Here is a 26,465-nt window from a genome sequence, read left to right as displayed (position 1 = left end):
CTTAGAGTTGCATAAAATATTAGCTGCCTTACAGTAGCACTTTTTGAACCAAATTTGGTTTTGCACGAGTATCTTTTGTATCCTTGACCACCACATAGAGATGAAGTCGCTGCAATCTCACGAAGGATTTTTTAACAACTGAAACTTTTTCTTCTTCTTCTTGATTAAGTTTTTTCTATAATCATTGTTTGTGGAATTATCGTTAACTTGATTTTTAAATTCACTTCGTAGTTCTTTTGGATCTTCTAGTTGTTCTCCGATGTTTTTTATTCTATTGTTAAATTCTTTTTTAATGTTACATTGGCTTTTTTTTTGTCGCTGAATTCGTTTTAACCCTAGTTTATTATCACTCAATAATACACCCATTAATATATTTATTATATTTAATATATCTTAATTAGTTTAGGTTAGGTTGGGATAGGTTAGGTTAGTATAGGTTGAGTTCCCTTCCTGGGTTGAGTTCCCGTAGGGCGTCGGTAGATCATATCACAGCCCAGGAAGGAAACTAGTATATTTTATCATATAATATACGCCCACTTATATATTATAATTAATATTAATCAGATACACTCACTAATATATTTTATCTTAATTAGTTTTGTTTAGGTTAGGTTGGCTTCTCATTTTCTTTTTTCTCTTCTTTTTGAAGATATTACCCTTTATACTGTCAACTTCCTGTATTCATATTCATTTTCTTACGTTCCAGACTTTGCGAGACATTTCGAACATTCTAGATTGTTATTACTTCTTCTTTTTCGGCAAGGAACTTTTTCTATATGGAATAAATTTTACGGAATTGTCCTAACAATATTAAAAAATATATTCACAATTAACTAGTTACAATCTAAGAAAGGAAACAAATGCAAACTATGTTATGGCAGAAGAATAACAACATAGTTAAAAACTTTGGGAGCTTGGTACAGGTATTCAACAAATAATACAAGTATAAATCATAAAATATTTTATAGTCATAATAAAAAAATAAATCTCATAAATATATTTTATCGCCAATTCCTGTATATTCTTCCTAGATCGATAAACGACGGTATACTTTTCCAGCAATTTTATGGATACCGGCATGACTTTTGATGCGGAATTATTGTCTCTTACTATTGTTTTCTTCGTACTTTGTATGTTCGTTTTTATTGTTCCAAACGAGTCTGGAGTTTAAAGGGCTCTTCAGATACTGCCCTTTTCTGATTGATTGATTCGGGCTCGCCTCAAATTGCGTTTTTGTATTTTATTAGCTGAGGACTCTCAATAAAAAAGACGCATTGTTTACTGTTGGAAATATATTAGTCTCTTGATACTGATTGTTATGAATTGATCTAAAAAGCACGGTTTTTGAAAATAAAAGAATAAAAGTATCTTTTTTATTGTTCAATTTCATTCATTTACATTCTGGTTTTCTACAGGGTGTTTCCAAAGTAATCTCAAATATTGCGATGTTAAGTGTTGTTCTCTTAGAAATGCAAGGTATTGATTTTTGTAATTAACTTTTTTTTTTCCAATGGTACTACAACCTACATTGAGTCTAGGCCTCCTGTAGTTTTTGCTTTCAATATACGCGGTACTGCGCCGCTCATCTAGAAGTTCTAATGTTTAGCAACTTCTGCGCATCTGCTGCCACTTCGCTTTCTCACCTTTTGATCTTCTGCTCTGCATTTTATGATCTATAGCTCTTCTCAGCAGAGTGTTATCATCCATCCTTATTACATTACTACTACAAAAAGGCTGTACTGCAGTATTCTTTCTTTTTTTCATTGCATCTCGTATTACTTTGGCAACCCTATGTACCTGCTCAATTGTTGCCTGAATCCAAACTGATAAGCCGGTATCAACTTTTGTCTGTCGATTATAGAAAATCTTGTGCCATTTTCCATTAAAATAGAAAATAGCCCAACTTTAGTATAGTGTTAAAAATGTACATAACCAGCCGAAATCCATCTTCAGGTACATTTTTGCAGATTTTTCCCGATATTAAATCATACCCTAGAGTTTTATTATTGAGATTTTTAACTAAATCTTAAATTTCATTCATTTTGGCATTTTCTATGGAAGGTGATATCTGGTAGGGTACATCTAAGTTCTCGTGAATGCATTCATCTTCTTCCATTGAGATAGTTCTGGTGTGAGGTTGAAAAATTTGGTTAAGATGATTAGCGAATGCTTGTGATTTATCGTCATCGATGTTGTAAGTTTCTTAGAGAGTTTTCAAATAGACTAATTTGTGTCATCCGTCGCAGTGAGATTTTTAAGAAATTTACTTATGCCTTATTTAAAAGGGTTTGGTACTAACGATTACTTACAAACCATCAGAACACTGGTAGAAAAAACCACAGAATATAATGTACCTCTACATATGGCATTTATTGACTTTTACAAGGCTTTCGATAGTATTGAAACTTGGTCCTTTTTGTCAGCCCTGAGAGATGCTTGAATAAACGCACGATACACTACACAAAAACATTTATGAACAGGCCACATTCTACATCAAAATCAATGAAGACGAAAAAACTGGAAAAAGGCGTCTTGGTAAAGGTATTAGACAAGGTGATATTATTTCACCAAAGCTTTTTACCTAAGCATTGGAAAATGTATTTAATCAGCTCGACTGGAAGCAAAAAAGTCTAAACATTGATGGTGTACGTTTGAGTCATTTGAGGTTTGCGGACGACATAGTATTATTTAGTACAGATATCAAGGAACTGGGGCAAATGCTCAAGGAATTAAATCAGCAGTCAAATAAAATAGATCTTGAAATGAACCTTCAGAAAACAAAAAGAATGAGTAATTTACAAACTAATATTGTTATTGACAACGTCAGTCTTGAAAATGTAGACCACTATATATATATATATATATATATATATATACATATATATATATATATATATATATATATATATATATACATATATATATATATATATATATATATATATATATATATATATATATATATATATATATATATATATATATATATATATATATATATATATTGCGCTATATAAGTCGCGGCCAAGCAGTGGATGAGAATTGCCAAGAGTAGAAATCAATGGAAACAAATGGAAGAGGCCTATGTTCAGCAGTGGATGAATATAGGCTGAAAGAGAAGAAGAAGAAGATTATTATATGTCACCGACCATAATTTATTTGTCATTTTTGGGACCAGCTTTTCTTAAAATTCTTCCTTTTCTTGTTCTGTTTTTTCTTCAGTTGTGGCGTGGGCGTTAATTATGCTGTAGTTGGAGAATTTCCCCTTATTCTTATTTTGTATATTCAGTTGTTTATGACTTTGAAGTTAGTAGATCAAATGAAAACTACATTTCTCTACGAAAACAAAAAGTAATATCTTGTTTTGTTTCATATCAGATAATGTTCTTTTCTAATATCGAGTTCAATATGAATAAATAAGCTTCTCTTGATATACGCTTCGCTGAATTATAAAATATTAAAGTAGAGAAGTCTAGATTCCGATTTCTACTTCTATACTCATCGATAACCCTCAAAAATCCTTTAAATCCCTCCCGATGAAAACTAGGTCGACTCGGACATTCATCTCGATCAAGGACTTAGACGAATCCGGTAAAGAATTCACGGAAAATTTCTTATTTATGAGAATTACCCGCACTGAAATGTCAATACACTCAAGTGGCAAGACTATGAAACTGTATTGATTAAACACCTGCTGGATAGCGGCTGAAACGTCGATAAATCCACGTGATCCGTCGTAGGGTGGTTTTTCTACGTTAATTTTCGTTTTCGTCGGAAAGATAATGAGGAGGTAAATAAGGAAAATGCATTAAGGAGGTAGATGGCGCGGTAATGGGTTGTTGCCCCGAAGCCGTCATTTCCATCGGTCCTTTAGGATATGTTCTTAATTCCAGTTCTAAACTAAAACCATAATAAGCAAGAATTTAAATTTTCGTGTAACGTTTCATCAAAATTTATGATAAACTGTTATCATATTTCTATTCTCATTTTTCTTTATTGAATTTCATAATTATCAATTATGCAGAGATGTATTTTCTGTTTGCTGTCTGTTTTAATTTGCTTTTTAGTCAAATATAATATGTTTAATCTTCCTTTAGTTACTTCCATCACATTGTTCATTATATACTGCTGAAGTGGTAGCAATTGAAAAAGCAATAAATTGGCTAAATTTACACAAATTAGATAAAGCAGTTACAATGGGTGATCAAATTAATATAATAATTGCAAAAAACTGTATTCTGGTGTTTAATAAAAAATAAAACTGCATATAAGCATATAATGATGTGAGTATCATATAAAAATAGATCAGTAATACGTTCTTTTACAAAATTTTGAAACATTTTTTACTTTGAGCTTAAATAACAATTTTTTTAATATTTTGTGTGACCTCCTTTAGCTTATATGACAGCTTTGATCCTTCTTGGCATGCTTTGAATGTTTTACAGGCAGTCTTCTTTTATTTTGTCGTCTCTGTGCCTAGTGGTAACGGGTCTCTCAATTAACTGCTGCTTATTTGTAACAATTTTTTGGGCAATTCTCCTCTTCACGAGCTCCCATAGATTTCGATCGGGTTGAGATCTGGAGAATTATCTGGCCAGTTCAGTACTTTAATTTTCTTTTTTTTTTCAGGTACGATGTTACAGTTTTTGCCTTATGGCACGGTGCTAAATCGTGTATAAAAGTAAAATCCTCCGATTCGCCAAACCAGTCTTTAATTTGTGGTATAAGCTTTTTTTCCAAAACTTTAATATGCTGTTGGTTCATCATTCCCTTCACAATGTAAAGCCTCCCTGTGTCCTTGCTACTGATCACAAACCATACCATGATCTTAAGAGGATTGCTGGACTGTGCAATCCTTGTGATATTTTTCACCTACCCCAACTTGTCCTTGAGTATCTCCACTGTAGACTAATTGGAGAAACAAACCTGTGAATAAAATAAAATATAAGATATTTTTTAGAATAAAAATAGTGGTTATAGAGATTTAAACATTAGTAGTGATGTAGTTTACCGTATTCCAATCCTCAATTGTCCAATTTTCGTGTTCTTTGGTCCATTGCAGTCCCTTTTTCATCATTGTGACAGTCAACTTTGATTTTTTGGCAGGGCGAAATGACTTGAAACCCTGCTCAGTAAGCTTTCTACGGACTGTCATATCAGAAAGTGGTATCCTGGCTTCATGAATGAGTTCCGTAAGGTGAAGTCACGTCGATGAGTCAGGAGTTTGTTGGTATCAATTTTTTTCTTGATATTGCTCACTGTTGCTTGCGCGCTTGGTACTGCTGAGCTATCTTACATTGGAAAAGCTTTGTGTTCCATAAAAGTGTCTTTATCTTCACTATTTTAGTTTCAGGGATGTCTTTAGCCTTACCCATTATGATTTTGTTCTCAAAAATAGATATTTTTGGAAAATGTTTTTAAAATTAAATGTTAAGTTTGATACATTATTAAAACATACTACATAGATAAAACGATATTAACTTTTCAAAAACAAAATAAAAACAGGCAAATTCAATTACAACTTCCGAGCGCAAAATCACCACAATGTGTATGTTTGACATTTGACACAAATGACAGTTCTAGAGCTGTCAACTGTCAAAATAGTAAAGTTATTACTGGCAAAACACACGCATACCTTAATGGTGTACGAGCATATGATTTTACAACAAAACTTTCTAACAAATGTCCAAAACTTAAAATTTTGTGACTAATTATAATAATTTGATCTGCTACTGTATATTATTATTAAAATATCGCTCATTAAAGAACTTAACTTAAATATGGTCCCACATAAAAGAATAAGTATTCTTTGTGCTACTAAAAATAAAATATATAGTTTATTTGTCTTAAGAATCAAAGTCAAAATTTGATTAAGTGAATGAAACCATAGATTTCGCAGTCAATATCCTAACCACACACACATATAGTTTATATTTATAAATTAAACATAAAACAGTATATTAGATATTACAGTTATTTGGGTAAAAGTCACACTGGCATCAAGGGAAATGAACTGGTTGACCAGCTTGCTAAAGATGCTGCCCATGTTGGACTATATGTGCCTATATTCACATCGGATGACTTACAGCAACATTATAATAACAATATGTTAATAAAATGGAAAGAAAAATGGAAAAACATGGCAACGAACTCAAATAATCAGTATTAAATTATCCCCCCTTCCCTACTACAAGATATTTTCTATATTTTTTCTATATCACAATGTGACATTAACCATATTCTTTTCATGTGCGCTTAACATAAGTATGAAACAGATCATCTGTATTCAAAACTATCAGATCTTACAATTCATACTCCCATAAACATCACCAATTAACTTTACTTAGACAGTAGAGAAATAAAAAAAACCTTGACCTAGTCACAACTAGGAAGGTTGTTGTTAGAGAAATAAACAACGCGAGTTCCTCTGGCGTCTAAATGTTGTTTGACAAGCATTCTGATATCTAGGCTTGTTAAAGGAGCACTGTATTCTGCACTTACTATAACAACATTCACAAAATGACGTACTTCTATTCTAATGAATGCAAGGTGATGGCCAATGTAGGAAATAAGCTTTTGTTTAATTTTGTTCAGAATGGTTCGGCGTGGTACCTTAAAATGTTCCTCTGCCTAAACGGAACTTAAACCTGCTCTCACAGCTTCCACAGTTCGCTCAAGCATGGCATCAGAGTAGTTTACATACTTCAATGGTTCCAATTTTTTTCTGATTTTTCTTGGTATTTTGATTAGACTGAAAAGAAAAAAATAATTAAATACTGACATACTTTATGGCGTTAAACCCAAAACACACAAAACTATACTGGAAATCATTTCGATACACGGTATCGAATTGTGAAAATGTGCAAAACCTGCAAATACAAAAATTTTACAAAACTTGTCAGTCCAAACCTCTGATGATGATGGCAGATGCTCCTTGGTATGTATCCAATCGAACTCTCCATGAAAACTTGACGATACCGTTCATAAAAGACACTATACACGAAGATGAAGCTACACACAGAAATAGAAACTTGTTAATGCTCCAGCAAGAATATGAAGTCTGATGAGGGCGTGCCCAGAAGATCAGATTAGATTAATTAAGTTGCAGCCAATTTCATCAACAAATTTATTTTATACTCAGAATGTAATGTTAGTTCTAAATAAACAGTTTAATCAAAAAAATAATATACGTAACTAAGGTGCTAATAATGATTTTTGAAAATACGAATATATATTTTTTTACATAAACCAAATAATTGTGATATATAAGATAATCTTTGCATCATTAATATTGCCCAGACATAAAGATTGTTAAAAATGTTCTTCTCAAACAGCAAGATACAGTTAATGTAAATTAGAATCTATTGTTCCACATACATAAAACCCATGTTTAGCTAACGTTGACTGATACTAAAAGTGAAATATGGAGAATATGAAAGTCACACATAAAAACTAGAAAGAACATTCTTCGACGAAGAATGTTAATTGAAAACGTTTCAATTAACAAATGAACGAGTTGATGGTTTTTTGGGTCGTACAGTTCCTTGTCTCGTAAGCCAATATAAATATAATTAACCTTGTCTGTTCAATTATAAAAATATACATAAGTCAATGTTTTAAGGATAATAGTTTTGGTTCATAGCAGTTGGATTGTTTTGTATATAATAACGTAAATAGGTAGATTTAAAACAATTCCTATAAGTATATTTAATCAATGAGTATAGGCAATTGTAATGATGTTGTACTTTGATTTTTTTTATCTGGTTTTCATAGAGAGTTACGCCTTCTGGTTCTTAGTTTCTATTCTCGCCTTTCGTTCCAATCGCTAGCCTGGAAACTCCTTTCAAACATTGCTCTTTAAACGTTTCCTAACTATGTCTGTTTCAGTTTTTCTCTTTTTCTTCTTTCAACTGGTCTTCTTCTTCTAATGGCATTAACGTTCTATCATTACACGTTATTGAAAAAGTGCTTCTCTCATTCCAAAACTATTACTAAAACCAAATTGTGTTTGTCGCTGCCTTTGTCTATTTGTTTAACTTATGGCCTATGAGCAGTGTCGACGAACGGCCTAACGCACCTGGGATCATTCGTCCAGGGCGATCGCTTAGATCTACATTGCTGTCATTAGGCTGAGGCTAACTTACGGAGCTATTGCTTGGGTACCAAAAGTGCTACAGGCAACAGCGATCAACAAATATTCAGCGGTTAGCTTGTCTATAAATAACAAATGCCATAATAACAACACCAACTGCTGCAATGAACAACTCATTGGAATTACCCCTCTAGATATATATGTCAAAGGGATGACGCTGGTGACAATGGGTGCAAACCTTGGTGTAGGAATGGGATAATTAAGAACTCGATTCTGACGTGGGAGAGCTGGATGCGCTACCCCTGCTGCAGGCAAGCTGCGACTCAATTAAAGCTAAGTTTGTTTTTGACAAACCCTACAATATCTAAACAAGACAGTGTAGGGAGTCAAACGTGACAAATGCGTATTGTATATACACCGATGGCTCCAAAATGGAAGAAGGCTCAGGACGCGGGATATACTCCAGATCACTAAACCTAAGAATAAAGGGGGGTATGGGCAAAAATGCCAACGTAGTTCAGGCAGGAGGCTGGTGGTATCTTTATAGCCGCAAAAGAGATAACTCAAAAAGGTATAGCCGGAAAAACCCTAATAATCTGCACAAATAGCGGACAAGCGCTATTAACATTGAATAGAGCACGTTAGAGTTAGTAATAAAGCGTCAGGAGTCAGTAACTCAAAGCTTCAGATGGTAAAAACATCATCCTGAGTTGGGTTTTTCTTCTTCTTCTTCCTCTTTATAAGCAATTCCGCTTGTTCATTGGTGGATTAATACCTCTATGGAAGGTTGTCTCTCCATCTTTTACGCAGTCGTCCGATACTTCTTCTGCCGATTGGTGACTTATCTCTTGCTATTCTCCTTCATTCTGCTTATGTGTTTATTCCATTCTATTTGTCTATTTTATGTCGATTCATTTATACACTGTACGTTATCTTTTCTTCTAATGTTGAGTTGGGTTAAAGGACACAATAGGAATAAAGGCAATTTCATTGCTGACCAATTAGGAACGTGGCAGGCTTAAGACCTTAGGACCTAGGGATCTTTTTGGTTAGTCAACTACAACAATTGCGGAAATTGCCAAATGTCACTTCCACACGCAAACTTTAAAACTATGGGAAGAAAGGCAAGGATCTAGACTTGCCAAGGTAACACTAAGTAATCTTAAAAAGTCAGCATCAAAGGAGTACTTGGGAATGACCACGAACAACCTACGCTAGACAGTTGGTTTTTTAACTAGTGGCCTAAGTGACTCGCCCTACCTATTTTACAAACACAGTTTGGAAGACCAAGAAAGAGATGTGAGGTTGAAGTGTATGAGGACGCAAGAAATTTCCTTGACAATCGATCGAGGAGGAGAATGCCTACAGACCGTAAAGAATGGAGAGATTTGCTGAGGGAGACTAAGGCTCGAATTGGCCTGTAGAGCAATAGAATGGAAAGGTCTTTTGCAGATTTTTTTTTATTCTTTTTATTCAGAAATCTACCAATAATCCAATAATCTATTGATGTGGTAAAATAATCATGAGTGGATCAAATGAACTACCTATTTAATGTAACCTAAGTTGCTAAGTCTAATATAGTGATTTTATCGATCTATTTAGTTGAAAATTTTCTTCGTAAATCATTAAGAATAGAGGGCAACTTGTTGGAGGAGATCTTCCTTATTTCTTATTTATAGGTTCTATATTTCTGTGCGTTTTATTATATGTTTTAAGTTTGAATTTTATTTTAGCTAGGATGGGAATATGATCTGATTCATATATCGCTACCGGACATGATCTGATCGTTTACATTGATGATCTCCATCGAGTATTAGTTAAGATGTTTAATTTTTAGACATCTCTCTAAGTAGATATATATATATATATATATATATAAATATATATATATATATATATATATATATATATATATATATATAATCTGCAAGGAGTTTATTCAGACAGTTTAAACTAATTTCTACATAATAGCGAATTAAGTAAACCAGCAGCTGCAATTGTCTGAGTGTCATCCAAAACTTTCGAAGGATAACTTGACATGACTTGACAACTAATCTTGAACCATCTGCAAGCCGAATCTGTAAATTAGTAGTTGGTTGGATACTATCTAATTTCAGTAGTTCTCTAGCTTTTGCTTTATTATTTGGTTTATCTTCTTCTTTGCATGTACAAACAACTGCTGGTGATGGGCTTCCTAAAGTATAATCTTGTCATTGGAAGGCTTTTAGTTTAATTTTTCTTTCTTTAAAAGCCTCCATTCGATAATCTTCCATGGCTAAATGAACTTCTGATGCACCTCTTCGTAGTTCTTGGGGTATTTCCCATTCGAGGATAGAATCAAGAAATTACTTGATTTGACACTGTACTGTAAATGACATCACTGTTATTTACAGTAAAACCATTTTTCCACAGTGTTAATGTTACTTCAGAAGAATACATTGGTTCAGGAACGCCGAAGACTGCTACAGAGTCATTGTCATCTTGGCCCAAGTTTATCCTGTTCCTGTAAATGCTCTAGAACTAGACGTAGAAGCACTTGGTTCCAGGATTTCAACTCCGGGTTCTTGCACTGACTTAAAATGTCTGCAACAAAGTCCTTCTTTTTGGAGGTCCTAAACTTGTTGGCCAACATGACATCACCACAAACCAGTATAAGATCAGAACCAATATCGAATTAAAAGCACTCTACAATGACGCCGATATTGTCCAAGAAATTAAATCACAGCGACTAAGATAGGCAGGCCACGTGCACAGACTGCATAACGAGAGACTTGTAAAACTGGTATGGGAGGAGATTCCCACAGGCAAAAGACCACTCGGACGTCCCAGAATGCGATGGAGAGATAACATTCAAGCAGATCTCCGGAAAATGAACATTCCATTTGACCCTAGGTTGATGGAAGACCGAACAAATTGGAAAAAAGTTGTACAGTCAGCGAATACCCACCCAGGGTTCTAGCGCTACGTGATGATGATGATGAAACTTGTTGGCCACCAGTCTCAGAGCCTCTGGCATACTTGGATTGGCCCTTTTCTTCGTCTTCTTCACTAGAGCTATTAATAGTGTTAATAGTAGCAAAGATTGCAAGTTGCAGATCTTGTTATATACATAGTCTATTATTTTTACTTTGTTTGTTAGTATTTTTCCAATTTAACTGCAGCATTACCTTTGCCTAAGACTTCCTTATGTTTAAGTTGTTCATCTGCTTTTATTATTTTCCCTTTATTTACGATTAGTCCTCCCTCTGAGTCCACTATGACAATATTTCCTCTTTATTTGTTTTTAAACATTTACTGAATATATTCAGTCCTAGTCATCTTCACTACGGTGAAATAAATCTTCCTCACACTATTGGATTATCATCTCAGTTTTCATCTGCAGAGTTTCTGCTCACCTAATAAGGCTTTTGTGATTTTACAATGTCTATGTCTAGTCAAGATAACTGTATTTAAAAATTCTAAGCGTCCCCTCAATTAATATTAAAACTCTTAAGTATGAAATATTTTTTACAATGAATATTCTAATCGCTAACTTAATCACTAGCGATAAACAAAATTGCCGTTTGGATTCAGTCGATAGCAGACAAAGCATACTATGACGAAGCGGGACAGATTCGGAATTCATGATTGGATTATGACTCTATAAAACATTAAACCAGGAATATGACTCATGTGAATAATGTTCGCACACATTTTGTGCCAGTGGCGGGTTTACTGTACATTTATGAAATATATGCTGTTATTATGCAAATTGTCGGCTTGTGATTATTTGAATGAAAACAATACGGTGCCTACTTGTTTAATGTAATAATTAATTTTTATGTTTGTGAAAATGACTAATTTTTTATGTGGCTGTCGACATTTGTAGAACAGTTGTTATATCTGATGTCATTCTAAAAATACTCTAATAAACAAAATAATAAAAATCGTATTGCAGATATTAGTTTATTATTTTCGTTATAAGAGAAACATTAAAAGAGAAATAACTAAAATAATTCAAGAAAATAAAAGTTTAAAAGTTTCGAGGCGAAATACGAACAACATAGGCAACAAAAATATGTACACAATAAAAACAAAGATGAAAACATTACTACTGATAGGACCAAAATCTTTGAGGTTGTTGAATCCTTTTATCGCGAAATGTATGAGAGCACCGACGAAAGGCTAGATCAGCCTTGCCCAAAATCACAAACCAGGGATCAGAATTAACGCCAGAAATAACTCCATACGAAATTAAAACGGCACTGGCGATGACGGAGTAGCAATCAAAGCGATCAAACTAGGTAGAAATAAAATGATCCATGCTTTGGCCAAGCTTTTCACTGAATGCATCTACCAATGAAAAACTCCTTCTCAATGGAATAATGCAGTCATTACTTTATTTCACAAGCAAGGAGACATAACAGATTTAAAAAATTACTGTCTTATCTTTATAACTACCTTTATAAACTACCTTTATAAATCAAATGTTTTCGAGGGGCACTTCAGTGACCATAAAGTATTTTCACTTAGTGTAAATTTGCAAGCCAATAAAGTATCGAAAAAAGATAAAAAAAGCCATCAGTTACAGGGATATGTCAGATGAAAATATGTTGATGTTTAAAGCAGGGATTTCTTCTACAGTTTTTGATGAAGTTTATTCACAATTGAATGCTGAATATGCCACAAATTCATTTGTTAGCATTTTAGATTACAATCTAAATTTATATTGTCCAATAAAACACGGTATAAAGCACAAAAAACAAATAAGGCTACATGGGTAACAAATGAGATAAGACACGCTAGTGAAAAACTGAAAAATCTACACTGGATAGCAAAAAATATAAGAAGTCTTGAGTCTCAAGATACCTATAAGCAGGTAAAAAAAGAATATAATTCTGTATTAATAAATACTAAAAAAACTCTCATAGTGACTTAATTAAAAATCTTACAATATACCAAAAACAATTTGGAATTTAGTAAACAGTGAAACCGGTAGGCAAAAGATCAGGTCTGATATTATTCTACATTATGATAATAAAATTATTACCAAGTCTTGTGATATTGCTAATTCGTTTGCCTCATATTTTGCTACAATTCCAGAATGCAATCTTCAAACTCATTTTGGCACATCGTTGCCTTCTTCTTGTACTACCTCAAAAATGTGTAACAAAACATTTTTCTTTTTACCCGTAACTCCAATTGAAATAAAAAATACAATCGATCAACTGAAAAATAAGCCTTGCACTGATATTGATAATATATCTGTAAAAATAATAAAACTAATAAGTGATCATATATCCATTCCTTTAACCCATTTAGTTAATCTCTCAATAACAACCAGCCAATTTCCATCCATATTTAAAATGGTAAAAGTTATTCTAATCTTCAAAAAGAATGACCCTCATGATATTTTCTTATTATAAAAATAAAATAAAAAGTATTAGTGACATTGGAATCTACAAAAAAAATAAACTGGGAGTGTGTCGCTTTAGTCTTCGATTTGGTAGTGGCCTCATAAGGTTCGTTGCAAAGATTGTTAGGATGGTTTTCAAGCTTCATAGCATATTTTTGGGAGCAATTTGTGATCTCTTGTTCACAAAAGAATAGTCTTGACTTGAAGGTCATGCGTATTGACCTGAGTAGATATATACCATGGTGCATTTGTAATGACGCGTGGGACTTTTGATTGCAACCTCTCCAAGATACGTGGACCCTGCTCCCCACAGCTGATCCCATAACTCCATACTGGTTTCATGACTGATTTATACACTAATATATTGTAATGTAGAGATAGTTGTGATCTTTTATCTGGTAACCAGTAAAGTCTTCTAAGTTTAAGCCCAGTTGTTTTCTTTTCATGAATATATGCTTCTTCTAGCTGCCTGCAGCAGCTGAAAAGCGACGTTGGGGTTTGGGTGTGAAGCTAAAATTGCTTTTTCGCCTGCATACGTTACTGTGATGATATCGTTGCTCCTAGGTAGATCAACTGTAAATATCAGTTAGAGAACAGGTCCCAGATCACTACCCTGTGGAACCTCTGCTTTGATTGAATTTAGACTTGTGTACTGATTGTAATATCTGATTAGGAAATTCTGCTCATGGAGGTATGGCTTGAAAATAAAGAAATAATTTAAAGGAAGGACCTCTAAGTTTGTAGAGTTTCAGAAATTAAATATAATGTTATAATACTGTGTAAATCTTATTATCCAATTTAACAAAATGAATGAATCCTTATTTTTTTTTCCTAACACTTATTGGTGTGTTTTCGCCTGATGGAATATACTTTTCCATTTTTTTACCCGCTAATAATTATTATCCTCCAGTTTTATATTCTTAAATCTTCTTCTACTTGGTCGTTTCATTTACTTCGTGGTTCTCACGTCTCCCTTCGATACCAGTGTTTCATTTATTAGCTAAATTAGTAGCTCTAAAACTTTATTTTCAAAACTCTTTCGCTAAATAAGAGATCTCAATGAGGAGAAAGTTGGCTTGGTTGCTAGCTACCAATTTTAGGAATCAGAGAAAGTTTGGCATATGTCACTGATATTTCTTAGGGGCGGTGTGATTTTTCTGAAGGAAGTGAAATCACTTTTGGCGGAGTTCTCTTAGGGGTGAGACCGACTTTCTCTCACGATATAAGTCGATGTTTTTCTAAATGCAATAATCTTAGTGTACTTCTATTAAGAAATAATATATCGTCGTCATATCATTCTTTAATCTAAATACAGATTTATTCTTAAGTCATACAATCAATCTCCTGAGATTTGTTTAAGTGTAGAGTCAGTATTTGAATTTTCAAGAGGCAAAGTACCAACAACTGTAAGTTATCTAATTTTATATCTGTATGGTACATAAAAAACTTGGAGAGCTCTGCGATCTTTTACAATTACAGATCATATCTTTGTCCACCTGTTGAATTAACATTTAGTACCAGAGTAATCGAAGAAGATCACACGAACTTTATTTCAGTTTAATATTTATAGAGTCATTGCATTTGGATAATCACAAAATCAGAAAATGTTTCAGACGTTAGGCCATAAACCAATAAATAATATTAACCATAAATTTTAGATCCCTGGCTCAATTTCCTCCTCTGTTCTCCTGCTCCTTTTTCTTCATCACCCCAGAAATCAGGCAGTGTACTTCTCTCCATTCTTTCACTCCTCTCAACATTATGTTTACAACGTTTCATTCATTCAGCCCGAAACCCATTCGCCTCTTGAAATCTACTCTCTTATTTGCCGATCTCTGGCAGTAAAAATGTGGGCGGGAGTATCTGGTACCTCACAAACAGTACATTCTGCCGAGGCAGATTTACCTATTCTATTTGTGAAGGTGCCAAAACTACCATGTCCGGTCAGAAACTTTGTCAGGAAGTAGTCTAGTCTCCTGAAATTACGTCATTCTCTCTGCCACTCTACTATCGTTCTTTCTCTCTCATTTTTATCTATATTTACATCCATCCTCCTCGCATACACTCTCGCTTGCTCTTTGTACAACAAAACGATCGGTATCAAGGCTTCAGTGACATATAGAGCCTCATTTGAAACTGTGCTATATAAACGATACTGATCTGGCTGTTATTAAGAAGCAATGGTTGAAGAGCTCCTTTATAGGATAATGCTACTGTCTTCTTAATACTTGCTAATCCACGTTAAAAGAGAGTAAATTCGAGAGTCGGACCAGGTTTTTATTTTAAGTAGATCAGAAGTTATAGTTGCATGAATAGTTGCAATATTAGAGATTCTCCAGGTGATACTGGTATCATTAGCAAAAAGAAATACTGAACCTTGTGGTTCTTCACATACAATGCTTTATTCCGTAGAAATTTAAGTTTTTTTTAACAGTATATCTCTCTTTACTGATCACCTATTTTGCGTTTTGTATGTACTAAATACATGGTGACCAGTAAAGTGGATATCGGCGCAACCCAACTGATATTAAACCAACAACCGCTGCAGAGAGTTCAGAGATTCAAATACCTTTAATGTTGGATTACCCAAAATCTGGATCCATCCTTCGAAATTCGATGTAGAATTGAACAGGCAAGAAACTCATTTCAAAAATTCAAGCCTCTATTATCCAATAACTCATTAAATTTGGAAATCCGTGAAAAGTTTACAAGATGTTACGTGTGGTCTGTACTTTTGTATGGATGTGAAACTTGGACTTTAAACGCCGATATCATGAATAAAATCGAGGCGTTTGAGATGTGATTGTATCGAAGGATACTAAAAATTCCATGGACTAGCAGAACCAGAAACGAAGAAGTTCTTCGAAGAATGGGACATCAACGAACTCTATTAAATATTATTAAGAGGCGTAAACTAGAATATCTTGGACATATAATCAGAGGACCAAGATATGAGTTCCTTCGGCTAATTCTCAACGGTAAAATCGAAGGAAAGAAATGGATAGGACGGAAGAAACTCTCTTGGTTGAGGAATTTGCGGCAGTGGACAGGTTTGACAGCGGACCAATTGCTACACGTAGCGCAAGACCGAGATCAGTATAACAATATTATAAGCATGGTAGTCGCCGACGTTCCGTAGGGATATGGCACTCTAAGAAGAAGATGTTGGAGGATTCTTTATCCTCCAAATACGAATATTTGTCAAGGATTTCTGTTAAACTTTTATACCATTTTACAAAGACCGCGAGTTTTTATATAAATTCTCCTTTTTTTCATTTTACAAGCTTCTAGCATGTTTTCTGGATATTTATTAAAACCAAAGAATGCGGCCTCTATCCGTCGTTTTTTTTTTGAAAAAATATCGTCGTTATCCCTCCAATAAATCTGAAACATCCAAGAATTATCGATATCGCTGTCTAGAATTACCGTACATGATGGCGATGCTATTTCATTTGATATCCGCCAATGGGTAGCACATTACAGTATTTTATGTGTGGCAGTCTACATAAAAGGTACGACGGCCATAAAAAAATACAATATAAGGATGCGGTGAACAAACTGAAATGTAAAAATGTCAAAACTTTAACGTAAAGACATACAGTGGATATTTAAAGCATTTTGTCCAGTAGATATAAAATTAGAAATGTATTAAGCAAGCAGACCGTCTATATCAGGGGTGCTCAGATTTAGCGTAGTGTCTACCATCTACTGCAAAATATTTAAGAGGACAAACGATCGACTACCGATAACTCTAAAATACGCAGATTTATGAAAATGCTTTAATTGTAAATGTTAAAAAAAACAAAATCTAATTTTATATAAGGTATCTAATCAAGCATCTTCTTCTTCTTCTCGTAGCACTACAACCCGGGGTGGGTTTTGGCTGACTGCACAACTTGCTTCCATTTTGAACGGTCGTCCATAATAGTTGGGTCAGTGGGTAGCCCCATTGTTCTTAGATCTGATTATATATTGTCTCTCCATCGCATTCGTGGACGTCCTAAGGGCCTTCTTCTTGTGGGGGCTTCTTCCCATATTACCTTGGCAAGGCGGTTATTAGGGAGTCTATGGACATGGCCAGCCCATATTAGACGTTGGGATTTAATCTCTTCGACTATATCGCTCGCTCTATACATCTGCTTGACCTCAAAATTTGTTCTCGTTCGGTATTGGTTGCTATTGATGTCGTGATAAGGCCCAAAGATTCTTCTGAGGATTTTCCTCTCAAAACATCTTCAAAACATCTAAGTTTTCTTTCAGTTTCTTTGGTCAGGGTCCACGTCCACATACATCTGTTTGCTGCCTGAATTCTTCCTTTAATCTCTTCCGCAATATCGTTATCTGCAGTGATTGTTGCTCCGAGATATTTAAAACTCTCCACTCTTTCAAAGTTATATGGGTTTATTGTAACATTTTGCCCTATTCTATCTCGTCTCTTTTGTCTGTTAATGCACATGTATTTGGTTTTGTCTTCGTTTACCCTTAAACCAGTTTTCTTTGCCTCTACCTCCAATTTATTAAAAGTCTCCTAAACATTGGTGACTGTGTTTCCCACAATGTCAATGTCATCTGCGTATGTTAGTAGTAATTTTGGTCCATTTACTGTCAGTAATTCTGTTTTAAGTTGTGCTACTGTTACTATTTTCTCCAGGATTATATTAGAGAGGAGAGGTCCCATCGCACCTCCTTGTTTCAATCCACTGCTTATTTAGAAAGATTCTGAGAGTTTGTTACCTATCTGTATTCTGGATCTACAGCTATTCACACATAACTTAACAAGCTGGTTTTTTTTTTTTAAAACACTAAGTTCTGCCATTGCATTCCACATCTGATCACTTATAATGCTGTCGTACGCTTACCGGAAATCTATGAAGAGGTTATGGATCTATCTATGTTTTCTGAAACTGACTTGGTATTCCCCCATGAAATTGTCTGCAAACGCTGTCAGCCTACTTAATAGGATGTTCAATAAGACTTTATATGCCGTATTAAAAAGGGAGATGCCTCTATAATTATAGCACTTGGTTTTCTCTTTTTATGGATGAGGATTATTACACTTTCGCGCCATTTTGTTGGTATTTTCTCTTCTTTCCATATAAGTGTTATTAGTTTGTGTATTTGTCTATCTAGAGTTTCTCCTCCATACTTAAGGAATTCAGCCAGTATATTGTCAGAGCCTGAAGCTTTTCCGTTCTTCAATTTGTTAATTGCTTGCAATGTTTTATCTATTTTGTGGTCCATTTTTTCTGAGTACAGACACGCATCTAGGTCTGAAGCCTTTCTTTTCATTTAACACTGATTTGTAAAATGCTCGACTATTTGACTGTTGCCTATTCCTTTCCATTTCTTCCTATTTCTGTTGTTCGTACTTCCTTTTTTTCTCTCTAAATTTAAACCTGTGCCAAATTCGTGTTTTCCTGTCTGGTTTACACTGTAGAAAATGACCGCCTTGTCTATTTTTATGTTTGCCGTGTCTAGCCACCTTAGTTCTTGTTTTGATGTAATGTCCATTCCTACTTTTTCTAACTGTTTTATTGCATGTATAGATGCTCCCGTCAGGTACCAACTTAGAACATTCCATGTTCCAACATTCAAAGTCCTTTTCCATTGCGATTGTCGTTTTCCATATGCGTCTGTTCGATTCCGAGGCAAACTTGCAGTTTTCATAACAGACTGTTTTTATAAGGGCGGGTTGTTGGCATTCTGCTTAACCCTCCTCCTTTATCCGGGCTTGGGACCGGCAAGAAAGACTGTTAAGCTACTCGATCCACCCAACAGTCATTTCAGGCGGAGTCTAAAGCATCTACTACTAATATTCCACAAACTTTTCATAAGACGGTACTTAATTATTGAGTCCCAACCGCATTTTCATTTCTGAAAATGCAGACTCGCAGAAGTATGTTGATCCGAACATTCCTGTTAACTGAAGTGCTATTTGTTTCAAACATGGATATTTGTTTTTGGATATAAAAGACCAAAATTTGATATCAGATCTCTAGCATTTAGTTATATTATAAATATCTAAAATTATCTGTAATAATTCTGAAAATGAAGGGAAGTCATCGTTAGCTCGATATAATCTAACAAATCCATTTTTGTTGCCAGTCATGGAAAGTGCTCCATCTGTTGTAATGTACACGAGTTTGTGACTTGGTAGCTCACATTGCTTTACAAAATTTAGAAAGTCTGTGTACATATTTTTTCGCGAGTTTTTCTTTTCAGAGGTAGCACTGTTAATAATTCTTCTTTAGCCGGAATATCAAGAAACACCATCCGGATAAAAATACATAATTGGCAGCATCAATTCTATCGGTGGACGCATCCAACTGAAAAGAAAACTATATGGATTCCATACTGTCACTTTTAAGTTGAGATTCTAAATCCTTGGTCTTGATCTCGATTCGTCTGGTTACAGTTGGACTGGATAACTCACCACAAAGTCATCAAATAATACTTTAGGCGCTTCAATAAATGCTTCTTTCACTACGGTTTCGTCTTTGAAAGGTTTCTTGTGTTCAGTCCCTATGTAGAAAATTTTTATAGACGCCATTGATGTAGTACTGATTGTTTGGCTGGTATAAAGAAAATGGATTGTTCTCCCTTCAAACTACTCTACAAATCTTACAATTTTCGACTTCTTAACTACTCTTTGGCGAAAAATCATTTTCATACTTTTATCCAGAGTTTTATAATGCCTTTCTAAATTCCTGTGCTTGGGCAGTGTCACCGAAAATCGACAAATTAGTCAAACAAGTATTTCCAATCACTATTAAAATGGTACGTTTTTATTATTTTCGACGCACTCATTTTGCGTTTTGTATATTGTTATTTTCCATAGAACTTCTACTTATCGTAACTTAATAAAGACTAATAAAGACAAATGAATATTAAAAAAAAAATAGAAATTTTTGTTTCTTTGCAGATTTTCAGATTTTTTGAATTGTTTATTGTTTTTTTCTGTGTAACGTTCTTAAGTTGTAATAAATTTGACTTTTAAATTTTGTTAATTATTAAATACTCAATTGGGAACATTTTAAACTCTTTTAACACATTGGACACCACGTGACCCCTATGGGGATCATAGTATCCTATAGTCTGGTGCATGTGACCCCTATGGGGATCAAACTGCCATTTGAACTTGGGTACGTGTGATCCCCGTGGGGGCCATACGACACTGTTGTAATTCTGTACGTGTGGCTTCTATTGAGATCACGTTTCAATGTATTTCTTTTGGAGAAAATGTTGCCGTACCAGGCTACACCTTGGTCTACTTGGTCCTCTGATAGCATGTGTATTAAGCATACAATGGTCTACAGAATTTTGGAAGGAAAATATGAATAATTAAGTCAAGATGATACAGTTAATTGTTTTTTATTATGGACAAAATAAAGAATCATACAATTTACAAAAACAAACTATGAAAATCGAACTAACAAAACTAGCAATACAATGCTTATAATAAAACTAAACACGTCTTAGCACATTCAACTTATGCATGTGACTTAATTTAAGGATGTTTTTTATTGAAACAAGAAAGGCAGAAGCATTTGTCACAAGATGGACATTTGGTGATGACTTTTTTGGTCTGAGCTGCAGCATATTTACGATCTCGTTCACGCTTAAGACGTTCATAGCAACCAGTGCACCTCCTCTTTACTTTCTGATAAACTCCCTCAATAGCTTGCAATATGTGTTCTCTGACAGGTGGTGGGGCTGGTGCCAGGGGTGCTTCTTCGGTAGGATAGAGAAGTTCTTTAGCAACCTTATGCCTGAAGTCCGTCACACTAAGCTTATTATTTGAATTGTTTGCATTGTACATAACAAATGCATTTATCATGGTTGTGCCTACTATGCAATCCAGAATGAGACGGCGGTACTATTTGAGAGTTCTCCTCAAGTACAGAGAGTAGGCATTCATCTGGTCAGAGAGATCGATAAACGCTTTTGATTTATTGTAGCGTACCACGATCTTGAGTAGAAATAAATTTGACTTTTGAAAATTTTGTTTATTATTAAATACTCAATTGGGAACATCTTAAACTCTTTTAAAGCCAGCTTTTAAGAAAAATCTGAGTGTCTGGTTAATTTTGCATCCCAGGGTATCTCCGGTCTTCTCTTAATATAGAAAATCAGATTATATTCATATTCCAAATATAATTTTAAAAAATATACTTTGAAAAGATTGCTGGATTATGTAAATTTGATGGGTTCGATATTTTTACTTTCAAACTGACTTCGAATTAAGAATGACATTTTTTAAAAGTGAGAAGATAATATTGCAAAGTAAATAATCGTGTACCTTCTAGTAAAATTTTGAACGAGCTCTAATGTCTACTCGCAAATAAAAAACACACTTCGAGCATTAAGACATTAATTTATGGCAGTGTCAAGTTCAAACGGAAGTTCAAGAGAAGTCTGAAATTTTTAAGATGACTCACTGTCATACATACCATAATGTTGCCCGGTTTTTTATATGCATCACGGAAATAGTTCACGAAATTTACATGTTATGCTTTGGTGCTAAAAATACATCTTATTTATTATAGATGTTTATGTTGTTACTATTTTATTTATTTTCAGATCCAAGATCAATAATAGTTTTTGAATTGAAAAGTTATGTTTTTAAAATATTTTTTACAAATTTCAAATAAGTGAAGAAAATTAAACAAAAAGGAAATAGCAATTAAAAATTTGCAATATACATTTCAGCTTTTTAATAACGTTTTTTATTTTATAAACTGTCTATAAAGTTTGGGATTTTGGTTCCGCACAACTGAGATCTTCCACGTATTTTTGGGAGTGGTCATTTACATGGTAATGAACAAACATTCAAACCATACCAATAGATTTTTCTTCTTCGTTATAGGCAGTAAGCATTGGTAGCTTGTGTATTTATAATATAGCGTTCTTAAGTTTAGCGAGAGACGTCCATATCTTAGAATTTATATAGCCCACAAAACCATTCCGAAAATCTGAAAAAATTAAAGATATCTTAGAAAAAATAATTATCCACCAGATTTTACAACCATTTAATTAAAAAAAAAAAAAAGATGAATTATCAGAAATCAATCTAATTTCGATTCCAATCCAAAACAAACCTAAACCATAGCTAGCAATAATAATAGGATGTATGTATGTAGCGTTAACATACCGCTTAGACCCATTACTGGATGGATAATTTCTATCGTTTTCTGTTCTTAGGCGTCAGCTTCCATCTCTGATTCCCATCCCTCTGACATCTTCCGTCACAACATCTCTCCATTTCTTTCTTAGTCAGGAGTCCCTGGCGTTTATTATTTTTTCTTCTCCAGATTTCCATGTATTTGGATTTATTAATATTAACTTTCAGTCCCATTTTAGAGCTTTCCCAAATCAGTTTTTTTGTGCCAGTTCTTTTCCATTTCTTGCAATGAGAACCACATCATCAGCGTACACTAAGCATTGGTGGTTTTTGTTATAAAAGAATGCCGGACTTATTTATCCCACTAACTCTTACAATTTTTTCTAGAACTATATTGAATAGCAATGTAAACAACGGGTCTTCTCGACGAACACCTTTTTTCACTTCGAATTCTTCTGGGACTGTACTGTTGCATTTTACACCACAATTTTTTTATAATTATCATTTTTACCAATTTAACTATTTTTTGTGGCACTTAGAATTCTTGTAGCGTTTCTATCATTCTTATAATTTTATTTGGTATATTACTTTCTTGTAAGTCTTGGATCATTTCTCTTCTGTTTAGTTTGTCAAAAATATATGGGTTTTTCCGTCTTACTCGTATGTTTTCCCTATCATTTGTTTTAGCGTATGTATAGCTTCTGTCGTGGATCTTCCTTTTCTGAAACCGTACTGGTAATCTCCTATGCTTTGTTCTGTATATATTGTTAGCCTGTTTCTAATTATACCAGTCATTTATTTATGTTACATTCAGTAAATTAATTGCTCGGCAGTTTTTGCATATTCTATGGCCCCCTTGTTTTGGGATTGTCACTATAATTCCCTTGTTCCATTCTTCGGCATTATTTCTTTGCTCCATATATTCTGTATTAGTCCCTAAATCTTTTTTCCGTATAGTGCCTTCCCTCCGTATTTTAGAAGTTCTGCATATATTCCGTCTTCTTCCGCATTTTCCCGAGGAACTTTGTATGCATTTAGATATTCCCGTCAATCTTAGAACAAATTTCCGTTATTTTGTTTAAATGTATAGGTTATAAATTAGTCTTACATCTTTACGGTTTACGAGTATATTTGACTACCTCAGTCTTATTAGAACTGTTGTATTGCCTAAACGGATGTTTTGAATAAACCACCTACAATGATCCAATTTTTATTTTGTTCTATCTGGGGACATTAAATTAGAGAATAAAACCCAGAACTATAAAAAAACACACTCAAAACATTCAAATGAACGCCGTAGGAACTCAGGTAAACTTTTTTCAAGTGAATATAAACGTAAGTTTATATCCACATTTTCCCTATTTCAGCAACACCTCTTCAGAACAAATGTTATTTATGCACATAAAAATAACGGCCATTGTTCGGAGTTTTCCACACGCCGTTGGCAGGCGCAAAATCGATTTGACCCACACATCGAAGGAGGAGGTTAGGCAAAGAAAAACGCTTGCTAAGACGTCCGTTCAATAGAAACACCAAGCCACGGTTTTGCAAAACTTAATTAACGTTTACAAACCGACGAAATAGACCAAAGGTTTGTGAATAAGCTAAAAATGAACCGAAAATTAAATTTTGCCGGAATTAGTAAGAAATTTAATTTCTTTTGATTAGAAGGAACTTAAGTTAACTTAAAGGAACTAGTTAATAACAAAAACCTCCCATTCTAATACACAAATCGCTTTAGTTAGGATTTATGGTACGTTAATGGCAACAATATTTGTAATTTCGTAAATATCAATGTCAAGTTCAAACACAACAACTTCCGACACATTATATATGTTATTCATTACGGATATTGTCTATACTCTCAAGTAGCCTCCAGTCATTTAAAATAGGTAGATACTTTGGTGAATAAATGCATAACATTATGTCTTGGAGCCGTTAAAAGTATATCAGTTTCAAATCTTCACGTAGAATGTTGGTGCACTTACAGATAAGAATGAAATATCTTCGTGATATATTTTTTTTAAATTTTATCTAAAAATAGTCATGATATAATAAACGACAAATCATCATCATCATTGGTGCTACAGCCCTATAAAAGAGCCTCGACCTTCCCAAGTCTATTACGCCAGTCAGTTCTATTCATTGCCAACTGTTGCCAGTTTGCTGCGCCTATTTTTCTATCATCCTCATCTACACCATCCCTCCATCTGAGTTTTGGTCTACCCCTACTTCTACTTCCCACAGGTTGTGACATAAGGATTCTTCTAGGAGGGTTGTTCTGCTGTGATCTTGCCAGATGTCCTGCCTATCTTAGTCTTCCTATTTTTATAAGAGATACTACGTCTTTACCACCAAATATATGTTTATATCTGTGATATATCTCGTAGTTGTACCTCCTTCTCCAAACACCATCTTCACAGATGTCACCTAATATTCTTCTCAGGATCCTTCGTTCAAATATAAGCAGGAGGTTTTTATCTGCCTTAGAAATGGTTCATGTCTTCGATCCATATGTCAACACTGGTTGTATAAGAGTTTTGTATATGGTTATTTTCGTTTTTTGGCTTAAGTTTCTGCTTCTCATATGTCTACTCAGTCCAAAATAACATTTGTTTGCTAGAGTTATTCTTCGCTTGATTTCTTCCGTCATGACGTTGTCCTTGGTGATCAGGGAGCCTAAGTATGTGAATTTGTCCACCACTTCAAAGGTAGAGTATCAACGTGAATAATTGGTGGCCAATGTTTCTTGCTCTATTGTTGGATCTTGATGCCATTATCTTAGTTTTCTCCTTATTTACTTGTGTGACCATATTTTTTGAGGCATTTGACAAGGTGGTATACATTTCTTCTAGCTTGCGTGTTGTGCGGGCAACTAGGTCAACATCATCTGCATATGCCAAAATTAGGGATGATTTATTAAAAATGTTTTCTCTGTTGCCTATTTGGGCATTCCTGACCGCCTTTTCCAGAGATATGTTAAAAAGGAGACACGCCAGCGCATCTCCCTGTCGCAGCCCAACATGCGTTTCAAATGCCTGTGATTGTTCGCCCTGTATTTCGACTTTGCAAACAACTTTACGCATTGTAGCCTTAACCAATCTTATCAGTTTATCGGTGATGTGGAATTCATCCATGGCTTCATACAATTTATTTCTTAGGACACTATCATAGACCGATTTGAAATCTACGAAAAGATGGTATGTGTCGATATTGAATTCATTGGTTTTTCCAGTATTTGCCTTAGCACAAAGATCTGGTCTGTTGTTGATCGACCAGGCCTAAAACCACTTTGATATTCGCCAAGAAGCTCCTTTGATTATGCACTCAGGCGACCATATAAAATACTCGAAAATATTTTGTATGCTGTATTAAGGAGGGTTATATATTTGGAAAATAACAACGAAGGGCCAACAATTCTGAAATCTGAAATCATAAATGCGATTAATCATCTTAAAAGAAATAAAAGCCCAGATCCAGACGGAATATACCCAGAAACGTTAAAATTAATCAGCGAAGAATATATCGAAATATTTGTCCTTTTATTCAATCGCATTTATGATACAGGCAAAATACCCCAAGATTGGCTGGAGTCAATATTCATCCCACTACCAAAAAAGCCAAACCCACAACACTGCAATGAGTTCCGTCTGATAAGCCTTGAGTCATGCAGTAAAAGTCCTACTAAAAATCGTACATAATCGTATCTATAGAAAGTGCGAAACAATCATCGGAGACGATCAGTTTGGATTCAGAGCCGGCATGGGAACGAGAGAAGCCCTGTTCAGTTTACTAGTTCTCGCCCAAAAATGCTACGACCAACAGAAAGATATATTTATATGCTTTATAGACTTCGA

General features: G+C 34.3%; 1 protein-coding gene and 1 pseudogene across 1 annotated transcript in view; one reads left to right on the top strand and one right to left on the bottom strand.

Moving 5' to 3' along the window:
• LOC140439091 (uncharacterized) overlaps positions 1-26,465 on the top strand; it is a 347,460-nt gene that overhangs the window by 15,348 nt on the left and 305,647 nt on the right. The gene's annotated exons all lie outside the window — the stretch shown is intronic.
• LOC140440246 (NSFL1 cofactor p47-like) lies at positions 10,046-20,037 on the bottom strand (annotated as a pseudogene).

The sequence above is a fragment of the Diabrotica undecimpunctata genome, chromosome 4 (assembly GCF_040954645.1).
Source record: "Diabrotica undecimpunctata isolate CICGRU chromosome 4, icDiaUnde3, whole genome shotgun sequence".
Taxonomy (NCBI): domain Eukaryota; kingdom Metazoa; phylum Arthropoda; class Insecta; order Coleoptera; family Chrysomelidae; genus Diabrotica; species Diabrotica undecimpunctata.
Note: the sequence above shows the minus strand (reverse complement) of the source record. Positions and strands in the feature narration are given on the sequence as shown.